This window comes from Triticum dicoccoides, chromosome 7B (assembly GCF_002162155.2).
Source record: "Triticum dicoccoides isolate Atlit2015 ecotype Zavitan chromosome 7B, WEW_v2.0, whole genome shotgun sequence".
Taxonomy (NCBI): domain Eukaryota; kingdom Viridiplantae; phylum Streptophyta; class Magnoliopsida; order Poales; family Poaceae; genus Triticum; species Triticum dicoccoides.
This window is the reverse complement of record NC_041393.1, coordinates 530,192,114-530,203,696: the sequence shown is the minus strand read 5'-3', so window position 1 is coordinate 530,203,696 and position 11,583 is coordinate 530,192,114.

Genomic DNA, 11,583 nt, shown 5'->3' with positions numbered 1-11,583 from the left:
CCCTTCGGGGAAATGTCACGCGATGAATACCGGAGTCATGTTAGCCCGCTACAGCCCGGTTCACCGGAGTCCTGCTAGCCCAGTGCTATAGACTGGATTCACTCGCTGATGGCCGACACGTTCGATGTTGGGTCATGGATGCCTGTCCCTGTAAGTCTGTGCCACTTTGGGTTTACGACTAGCCATGTCAGCCCGGGCTCCTTATCATATGGATGCTAGCGACACTGTCATATACGTGTGCCAAAAGGCGCAAACGGTCCCGGGCAAAGGTAAGGCGACACCCGTGGGAATACCGTGCGTGAGGCCGCAAAGTGATATGAGGTGTTACATGCTAGATCGATGTGGCATTGAGTCGGGGTCCTGACATGGGTGGTTTGGGCTTTGTCCTCGCAAGGATTCTCTCTCAAAAGCTTCGTTGGTGGGTTGCTCTCAATCGACAAAAGTCGTGTACTAACTCCGAGCAGACACCAATTTATGGTGTAGGGGGTGGGCTATTTATAGCCACTGGGCAACCCGGCCTGATTTGTCCAAAATGACCCTGTGTCACTAAGGAACTGACACGTGTTCCAACGGTCAGATTTCAAACACACGCGACAGCTTGACTTGGGCTACAAGTAAAGCTGACTCATCCGACTCTGGATAAGATTTGCTCTGATTGTCTTCACTTGAAGACATAGGATTTGGTTGAGCATCACTTCAGTCACTCTGACTTTGTTCACTTGGACCCCACTTAACAGTGCGGTGGTTCCTATGACTCAACAAAGAAGAAAAGGAAACGATGAAGCCGCTAAGTCTTCTCGCTCCATAGTCTTGATGCGATGTCTTCTCATGTCATAGTCTTCAAGGTGAATAGCTTCACAGACCACCATTGTCTTCAATGTCTTCACACATTTTTAGGGGTCATCTCCGGTAGGTAAACCGAATCAATGAGGGACTACTACCTGTGTTATCCTGCAATTCTCACAAAGAAATTAGTCCCTCAACCAGGTTTGTCATCAATACTCCAAAACCAACTAGGGGTGGCACTAGATGCACTTACAATCTCCCCCTTTTTGGTGATTGATGACAAACTGGTTGAAGTTTTCAACGGGGATAAAAGTATGTGAAATTGCAAAGGATTAAGATATTGTCTTCATAGATGTTAAACAGGCTCCCCCTGAAGATGTGCATATAGATGTTTTGCGTTGGAATGCAAATGCACATGGCAGGTTGTACTTGTGGAGATCCTCTTCACCATATGAAGACAATACATCATGCATGAGCATATATATAGAAATAATGACATACATAATGAGAAATGGACATCTGCGGAATGGCTTCATTGCATCACAGAATAGCAGAAAGAGTAGCAGACGACCATCTAGTTTAAGTGTTACAACCCAAAGAACCAAATGTATCAAAAGCAAGAGTTGTAAACACTTGGCAAAAATATAGCAACCACCCATAAGGACCCGCTTGAAGACTATCAACATATGCTTCTCCCCCTTTTGTCAGTAAGGACCAAAAAGGTTTGAAGACATATTCTCTACTCATTCAAATGAGGAGTAGGTGAGGTAGCAGGGTCGTCGTTAAGGTTTGGTGGTGCGGACGAACTTGATGCAGTGTCGACATGTGCCGAAGGTGGAGGTGGTGAAGTAGCATCATCAGCATCATAAAGAACTCTGGCATTTACAGTTGTTGTGGAGGAGGAGTATTCTAAATCTTCAAGGGACGAGGTTCGACGCAGGACAGCATTCCTAGTGGAGTGGTGTCAAACTTGAATCTTTCTGTGAAGCCATTGTCTTGAAGATCAGCTTCAGCACTGAGCAATGTCAAACTCTTCCATGTCCTCTGACTAGTTTCATGAGTGACAAAGGCATTCTTGGTGGCAAAGTTGGGAATGCGATTGACATCCACCAAGAGGATTTGCATCTGACTCTTTACCTAGAAATGATGCTTGTCGTGTTTTTGATGCAAGGCCACGAGAAGCTCTCGGTCATTAAGCACACGAGATCGCTTTCGGGGCCTTTGAGCAATAGTGCTTTATGTGGCTTCAGTATGAGCACGACAAGTATTGCCAGCAAGCAGATAAACACGAGCAGCAGCTTGAATGCCTTCAACATGCTGAGAGAAACTTTGATGAGTGGCATTGTGAAGATATATTGCCTCCTTGGCAGGCTCTGTGTATATGGCTTCGACTGACGTGTCAACCTCTGGCAAGAATATAAGATGGTTGCGTCCAGAAGGCTGATAGTTAGCAGCGGAGTGAAGCTTGATCAGACGCATAACCCATGGAGCATAGAATTTCAGTCCAAATATGTCTGAGCCAGATGCAGCAAATTGACAAATGAAGAAATCCTAAGCATTGAAGCTTTTTCCATTGAGAATATAGAAGACCAATGTCTTCATTGTACCTTCAAGCTTTGCTAAGGAACAGTGTCCTTTGATGGGCCATAGAGTTTGCCTAATGATGTGATAGATGGTGCGAGGCAGATACTCTAGGTATTCAACAAAGAATTCCTTGGGATATTCAGCATCTTGTGGCAGTGGCTTCATCATGCTCAGCATTTGGCTCATGTTGGGCTCTCGCTTCTGAAAGATGCTCTCCAATGCATTGCGGTCAAGCTGACAACCAGGTTCATAGAGTTCACTGGGAGTGGACAGGCCAGTAAGCTCAATGAGATCAAAAGCTTTGGCTTCATGATGTACATTTCCTGTCATCCACTCAAGGACCCATGTCTTCGGATCTCTGTTGTAGCCGCGAATGTGGACAGTTGCATAGAATTGCAGCAAAAGCTCTTCATTCCAATTCTCCTTATCAGTGACAAAACGGAGAAGGCCTGCATCTCTGAAATAGTCAAGTGCTTCTTCTAAGCAGGGTAGGCCAGCAATGGCTTCCGAATCCAGACGCATATGAGGAAATATACGCCCTTGGTTGTATAGAACACAGGACTAGTAGCTGCGTTGCTGATAACTCCAGAACGGATCAGATCATATTCTTGGCTTGGAAGATGGGTTCTTGGCTCTATCAAAGAAGGTGTTGTGTGCAATGAAGCCATTGACATTGAATGATCCTGGTGCAGATGCAGTACCTGGGAACCATGGCAACCTTGGTTTTGGTTTCTAAACCTGAGGCATGTGCTCCACATGATAGTCAAACTGAGGTCCGGGAGCAGGAGGAGGAACCAGAATAGGCCATCTGACAGGGACCAGCTCGCCTTGATATAATGCTTGCTCAATAGTGTGTGGCCTTGGTGGCGGTACAGGAGCAGAGGCATTTGCAATGGCGTCAGGCTACACATTGGTGGTAGGTGCATCATTGGCTTCATGCACGGTGTTGACTGTAGGTGCCACATTAGCTTCAGCCATGACAACGTCATTGGTGTCAGTATTGTTGTTGGTGGCTGCCTCAGGATTTTCAACCTCCACTTGAGTAGCTGCAGGGTCGGGCACAGATACGTTCTCCTTGAGAACAACTTCTTGGTTGGTAGGGGGTGTAGCAGCATGTTCTTCTTCTTGTCTTTCATCGGCTGATGCAGCCCGAATCTCTTCAGTAGCATTAGCTTCTGACACAGGAATCGTCACAGAAGGATTGTCTTCAGGGAACACTTGACGTGCCACTGAGCTGGACTGGTGAGAATCTTCTTCTGTGATGGTTGTCATGGAGACCGATGGCCTCTGGCCTTTGCGAAGCCATTGAAACATGGGCGACGCTTTTGGTGATGGGGTGGTCTCCATGTAATTGTCGTCATTCACCATTGGGCTGATGACTTGCGCTGGTGGAGGACGGGGTGTACTTGGTGAGTCTTGAATTGGGGTTGCTGGTTAGGGGCGATCAGCCCATGATGCATCCTGAGAGATTGGCGTCAAAGGATGACCAATACTGATGAGTTTGCTGTTCGTGAGAATAGGCGATGATACTGTTTGGCGCTCAATCTGAGGAAGGACTTCATCATCAACAACATTGTCTTGGGTACCAATGTCTTTAGTCGTGATGCGGTCAACGACTGGAACTTCTTGAGCTTCAGGAGCCTCTTGGGAAGCAGGCTCATGAACTATCAGTTGACGCTCTTGGTTTTCGGACGCAGAATGAGCATAAGACAGGGGCTCGACAATGAGGGGCTCTTTGGGAGCAGCCCGATCTTTCTTCTTGATCTTTCTCTTCTTGGGCAAGGGAGTGGCATCAGTGGTGTTCTTGAACTTGCGCTTTCTGGCTTCGGCTTCAGCTTCCCTGGTTTTCTTCAGTTCTGAAGCCACTGTGGGGACCTTAGGCTTCGAGCCTGTCATGCTGGCTGGGAAGACAATACGAGGTTCTTCCTGCCTTGATGCTTCAGTTGGGGCCACAGTAGACGTCTTCTTTTTGGCAGCAAGCTTGGGGTCGATGCCAGGACGCCCAAGTGCCTTGCGCTTCTCAGCCTCATTGTAAGCTTGAACACACTTGGCAGCTAGGTTCTTTATCTGTTCCCGAGAGCCTTTGGTTTCTTCAGGTTTCTTGCGAAATGCCTCCTTGAGGTCATTCAACATCAGCTTGAATTTCTGAACATCAGCCACACTAAGCTTGGCCATGTGCTTCTTGAACTGTTCTTTCTCATAGTCAATTTTGTTTTTCAGTTCCACAATCTTGTGAGCCAGATCCAGCTCAGGAGCAATGGCACCTTGGAAGGCGACGCTGATGCCAATTGGGAGCTGAAGATCATCAAAACTAAGATCAGGGTTGTCGAACCACTCATCAATGAAGTTGTCCACAGATCAATGGCTTCAGATTCGTTCCTTAGAACGACAGCTGGTGTTAGTGCTTGACTGGACCTCTGAACAGTTTTCTTCTGAGCCTTCTCTTTCCGTTTGGAGACCCGAGATTGATCTTCAGAGTAACTTGGTGCAGGAGGAGCAGTTGCTAGTGGCTTCACTCGTGAAGCCTTTGGTGCAGCGGTAGGTTTTGAAGCCTTAGATTTCTTTTGCTTCTGCGGCTTAGGAGGAGCTGGAGCTTCATCAGAATCTGCATCATCAACAGAGTGATCCACATTTGCACCTTGAACGGCAATGTGTGAGAGGAGGCCTTCGAAGTTGTAGAAGGGGTCGATCCTGTTTTCATTGGCTTCACGGGTGCCATCTTTCCGAGGAGCAGAAGGACCAGGGTTGAAGTCAAGTCCAAATGCCTTCTTGTTCTTCACAGCAGAATCTTTGGCAAACTGGAAGTTGCGTTTGAACAGATTGTCATCACAACACCATAGTAGAGATGAGGGGTCAGCATTCTCTGGTTCTGGGCTGCGTACCATACAAGTATGACGACCGGTTTTCCGGGTATTAATTTCCAGAAAATGGTCCTTGTGATCACCAGCCCCAGGATTACTGTTAGCTGATGAGGCACCAACTTGATACAGAAAATCTAAGCAAAAATGCGAAATATGAAGTACAAGACCATTCTGGCTTATGAGTACAACAATTTGGTTTCTAGTGGTTGATGGCAGAAGCAGTTTGTGGATCATCAGCATCTATGGGACTCCATTTCCCACAGGAACAGCTGGCCAGGTTAACTCCTATCTTCGCGAGGCTGCTATCACCATTTCGTATGTTCAGGGGCTGTCATCACGGTCGCTCCTCTCCGCGCAAGAAATCTGGCCAAGACAATAGCCAGGGACAAGCCAGTGAGTACTTTTGAATGTACTCGCAAACATTTTGAACACGGTTATAATATAACAACGATAATTATGTACTGAAATATTATATGATCATGACGTCAGTCACAAGAATAGTAAAAATCTCTGATGCATCCAAGCAAGTTATTTATGGATATGCAATAACATAGTAGTAATAAAATGCCTCATTCGGGTGTCTGAGCGACACCACCTAAAGGGCTTATAAAATAAATAAATAGCAGGCATGCCACAGTCGGGCGTCTTAGTGACACCACATAAAGGGCTTATAAGGTAAATTAATAACAAGCATGCCACAGTCGGGCGTCTCAGCGACACCACATAAAGGGCTTATAAGGTAAATAAATAACAAGCATGCCACAATCGGGCGTCTCAGCGACACCACATAAAGGGCTTATAAGGTAAATAAATAACAAGCATGCCACAGTCGGGCGTCTCAGCGACACCACATAAAGGGCTTATAAGGTAAATAAATAACAACCATGCCACAGTCGGGCGTCTTAGCGACACCACATAAAGGGCTTACAAATAATCACAGTGAATATCCAGGAGGTAGAACCATCTGAGGGATATTCGATAATACCTATAATATAACGGGTTAGTCCACAACAAAATAATAATCATAATTATCACAAGTCTCAAGCCATGATCCCAGTTCTGGTTTAACAGTTTCTCCTCCGAAGACCGACACTAAGACTGACACTTTACCCACCCCAGACTGTAATCCTTAACCATGGACACGGCTATTCGAATAGGTTTAACCTCTGTAGAGAGTGTACTCTTTACCCACGAGTAACCGATTCCTTTAGTCCATCGGGATTAATTCCGTCTACGGCCTTTTAATTGAAAACACACCTATCCGCACACACCAGCCTAACTCACCGATGTCTGGAATCACCCACGACACCCGTTAAGCGAAACTCTAAGTGGGGAGGCTACAACCTCGACGTAACATGGGATCACAAAATTTATACCACGCGCAAACTAGGGGAGCTACCCCTTCGGCTACAACCGAAACACCCATGCTCCCGAACCAGGTGGCATGTCTACTGGATGCCTCCGGTATCTTCCACCATGGCCTCTCTGTACGGTGTGTGCTAGGAAAGGGGTTGACAACTTACTGAACCGCACCCTACCTATGGCAGGGACGAGTGGCAGCACGAAACAAGTATGGGGGCTACCGGAACAAGACTCGGTCTATGGTCGACTCAGGAGGCTTAAATATTCCCTGCATGATTATCATAACAATATATACTTCAACCAACAGATAGAAACACCACGCGACATACCCCTTCATGCCATACCGGACACGACCGTCTCGACAGAGGACTAGGAACAAGACCATGTCTACCCAAGATAGAGGCCATCCCGGCTTCCCTTCTGGTATGCATGAAAGGCATATGACGGTGATTTCCATCACAACCATATCAACTCCATTAGCATGAAAATCATTAATATGCACTCATGAGGAGGAACACATCATCACATAAAATGATGTATGCCTGTGTAGGGTGGTGTTGTCACCGTGTTCAAACAACGCACACAATATTATGCCAGGGTTCGGAATGCTTGCCTTCAAGTCGTGGGGAGGCAAGGTGCATTCCAAAACTCTTGAAAGATTTCTCCTCTCTTCAAAAAATCCTATTTAAAATATATTTGAATTAACACACAATTTCAAAACAGCACACAAAAAAAGTTGTTTGAAAAATCTTCAAATAAATCTTAAAATAAACTAGATGAAATTTGAGAGAGGTAGGAAAAAGAATCAATTCATTTGGAGTTATATTTAAAAAGTTATAGCCAGTCAAAGTTTAGTCAATATTCTAGTTTTTTTTAATAAAATAGAATAAGAAAACGTTTCGAAATGTACACGTCGAACACGTACTTTGGAATTACGTTTCCACTTATGCCTCCGTGGACTGCACGGGGAGTTGCTGACAGTGGATCCAGGGGGCCCACTAGTCATGTTTGACTGGTCTCCCCTCCCTCTGCTTCTTCTGCCCGAGCAGAGGCGGGACTCCGGCGACCGTCGCCGGCGAATGGAGGTTCCTCGCGGGGAGCTGAGGACGGGGATGGATCCGCGGATCAGCGGTGGTCCTCCCGGTGGTCGTAGGGTCGTCGGAGGTGGAGGAAATCGCCGGCGGTGAGCTCTACGGCGGAGGAAAGCTTCGGTGGATTTGGGGGTTCGGGCTAGGGTGATGCTCCGTCGTCGTTTGGGGTCTGGGCGGCTCCGCAAGGCGATGTGGAACCGAGTGGTGGTGATGGAAGGGTGGGGGAGGCCCTGGTGGCGCCGGGGTGAACCGGAACGAGACGGTGGCCGAACTGGCCGGAGAGGTTGAAGATGGCCTTCTCCTCTTCAATTGATTTCAACGGGGCACTAGGGGGATGGTGTGAGGCTGCTTGTGTGCTCGGAGGGGCTCAAGGGGCTTCCTTTTATAGCGCTCCCAAGTCGGTTCGCGTCGGCCGTGGATGAGCTCGTCGGCGACCGCCATTCTTTAGCTTGCAGGGCATCGTGGCGGGGCTGGGGATGGCGGCAGGGGCTAGCGGATGAGCGGGTACTGCTCCAAGGGCGAGCTGGCGAGCGGGCGTGGCTCGGGCGGCACCGACCAGTGCAGGGGCTATCGAGCGGCAGTGGCGGCTAGCTGCTGGCTTGCCGGAGACGTGGCGAGGGCTGCGGTGCTCGTGGGGTGCAGAAGGGGACGTGGCGTGCTGGCTGCGGTCGACCAAGGGCCAAAGTGGGTGCGGGGCGAGACGCGGTGGCTCGGTCGCGGCATGTGCAAAACGCGCGCTCTGGGCGCGCCCAGAGCACGCACGGACGCGCTCGACAAAATGCTAGGGCATGCTATAGGTCTCGGATGAGGTTGGGGTTTAACAGACCTAGGCCAAAGTCATCTAGAGGCTTTGTGGACAAGTGATTTTTCCCAGAGGTGCAAGGCCTCGGTGCAAAACAAAGATCATGTCAAAATAGATCATGCCCATAAGGTGTTTGTCAAAATGCCAGGGGCACCTAGGCATTTCTTGGAGTGGCCAAATCTCCCAGAGTGGGGTCTCTTTAGATGAAAGATAGGGTGGGGAGGTTAGTTTGACAAATGAAGAAACTTGCTAGTGCAAGTTTTGCAAAACTTCAATTCTGGACAGGGAGTAAATGGCATCATTACATGAACCAAAAATGTCCCAAAGGGGTGCATGCTCCTGGACTTAGGGGTTTTGTAGGGTTGACTACAAGCAGGTGAAAGCACAAGGTCGCTAGAGCAAAAATGAATAGGGTTGCAGTAGAAAACACAAGGCTGGTCCAGAATGAAAAGGAGGTTGATTCACTCAATTTTTTCCAAAGAACATCACTAGGTTTTTGCATAAAGTTGGATGGCATGCTACTACTGACATCCCATAATTTTGGTGGAGGTTCTAAGGAAATATTTAATTAGGCTGTAGTGCAAAAATGCCCACTGGACCAGATTTGAGAAACAGGTGTAGAACTCAAAATATGCAATGAATGAAATATATTTTTGCATAAAAGTGATTTAGAAACATCACATGACATCTCCAAATTTTGGTTGGAATTTTAGTTAAATTTATCCAATGGTGGTAGTTCAAAAAGAGCTCCAAAACTAAATGGAAGTCATTTTAATGAATAAAGCTCAGGGGGAAATAATTAAATAAATAAAATCTACTAATTAACACAGTTATATTGAGAGAGCATAGAAGTCCAATACATTTTTGGAAAGTTTCCACTTGGGTAAAACTCCTCAATATTAAAAGAAAGGTTCTGAAATCAACATAAAAAAATCCAGAAGGCACAAATTTTAAACTCCTGGCAAAATTTTAATAATTAAAACCTGTTTAAATTTTTGGGGTGTTACAATACTACCCCCCTTAAGAAAAATCTCGTCCTCGAGATTTGCTAAGGATTGTTTTTGAAAAAAATAATACTTTTACCAGGTCAAAACGATTACTTTACTTAAACGGTAAAAGGCGGCTGCAGTGAGAGGGCAATAAGTGGTGAAGAACTACAGTGTGGGACACTGGCGTTGTGTGGAGAAATCCACGTTTAGGAAAACGAGCGATTCCTACGTTGGACATAGTAAATTTAGAATAAATTCTAAATTCTAAAATACGCTGGTTGTACCCGAGAGCACAGTGCTTCCTCTGGCTGACAGGTGGACCCAGGGCCCATTGTCAGTCTCTCCTTCTTCCTCTGGCTCTCTCTTCTTCCTCTCTCCCGCGCGCTTTCCCGGGCTTTCTCCACCGGCGACGTCTAGTGCGTAGGGCATCTAGGCCATACTGCGATAGTGCGTGGCGTGCTTGCTGCCGGTGCAGCATGCACTCACCTCCCGGGCCAGTGCGCTGTCGGCACTGCTTGTGGATTCGCCTCCGAACACCGGTGATCGGGTGATGAGCAGCGCTGGTGGACTTCGCCCACCATACACCGACCTCGAGCTATAAAACGACCGCGGTGCTCCTTCTTCTACTTCGCACCTGGCCTCGCTTCTCCTCCTCCTCCTCCATTACTGCTTACAGGAGCTCGAGACGAGGCTCTAATGGTGGAGGCGGTGCCGGACTGGTACGTGATCCTGGTGTGTGGAGGGCTGGCGACAGTGCTGGGGCTTTCCGTGCTCCTATGTGCGATGATCCTTAATGATCGCCGTGATGCTGCCGCTCGGGTGCTGGCTCTCCGCGGTGGCGGTGATCACGAGGACTAGGCGTGATGTCGGGTGTTAACTGTTGTCGGCGTGCCGGAGGTGATTAGTATCCGGATGATTATCCGCTAATCTCTCCTTTGGAGGCTGTGGTGTGCTTAGTGAGGGAATCGGTGAGATGCAACACGGTTACGTGTCTTTGCAAGCAGTGTAAGAGTCCGAGTGGTTGTGGGTCTGCTGCCGTGGTGCTGCGTGAATAAAAATAATCCATGTAGTGAGAAGATAAATGATGCAGCAACTCAGGGAAAAGAAATCTCACTCCAGGATTTTTCGCGGGTACAATAGTTAACTTAAAAAAATCACAATGAAAACTACTCATATTAGTAGAAACCAAATAATTGACTCGTCGCACAAATTCGGGGTACCATGCATAAGTTACAACGCAATAATAAATGTTGCAATAATAAACATAGTAGTGACGTCTAAAATGAAAACGGTAACTCGACGGGGTCTCGCGAAAATGTCTCAGGTACTGGGACACACTCCTCTTCTATCGGAGGAAGTGGATTGACCAGTCGATGTATGTGTCTCTCCTAGTCGGGCCTCGGTGGTCTGCCGATGGCAATCTGAGGATTCAAATCAGCGAGACTCTGGAGATAATCCATTACTCGCTGGTTCAAACGTTCTTGAGCGATGATGTACTGGACAAGGTTGGCCAGTACTGGGTCTCTCTCAAATCGCCCACCAGGAAAAGATGTTACTCCTCCGGGTGCTGCACGGCTCGGAAAGTAATAATACCCTCGTTCGCTGGCATAGGGTACCGCGAATCGAAGACGAGCAATCGCTTTGTACGCAGCAGCTTCTATGGCCATGTGTGGGGTTGGCATAGATCTCCCCTTGAAGGAGACCTCCGTTGGGTCTTGGTTGAAGTCTACGAGAGGGATGTGTACTGCTGCCCAATATTTCGAGGTGGAAGGGGTGATTCTCGACTTGAACAGCTCATACTGGGGTGGCTGGGTAGAACCCATGGTACTGCAGGTAAAGTCCCACAATATTTTGACAAAGCTACCCGGGGTTGCATCTGGGGTTCTCAGATAAATACTAGGGCTCGGCATGGCAAGAAATGGTTGTGAGGGTGGTGCACGAGGTGAGGGGTGCTGGGTAAGGTCACAAGGTGGCCTTCTTATATAGCATCCGGGCTGGGTTATTTACCATGGTGAAAGGTAATAAATTTTCCAGATCAGCTCCAAGGGTCGGGGTCAAAACCACATATACACATATCTCACAAAAGGGACGTGTTACTGTGGGTGACG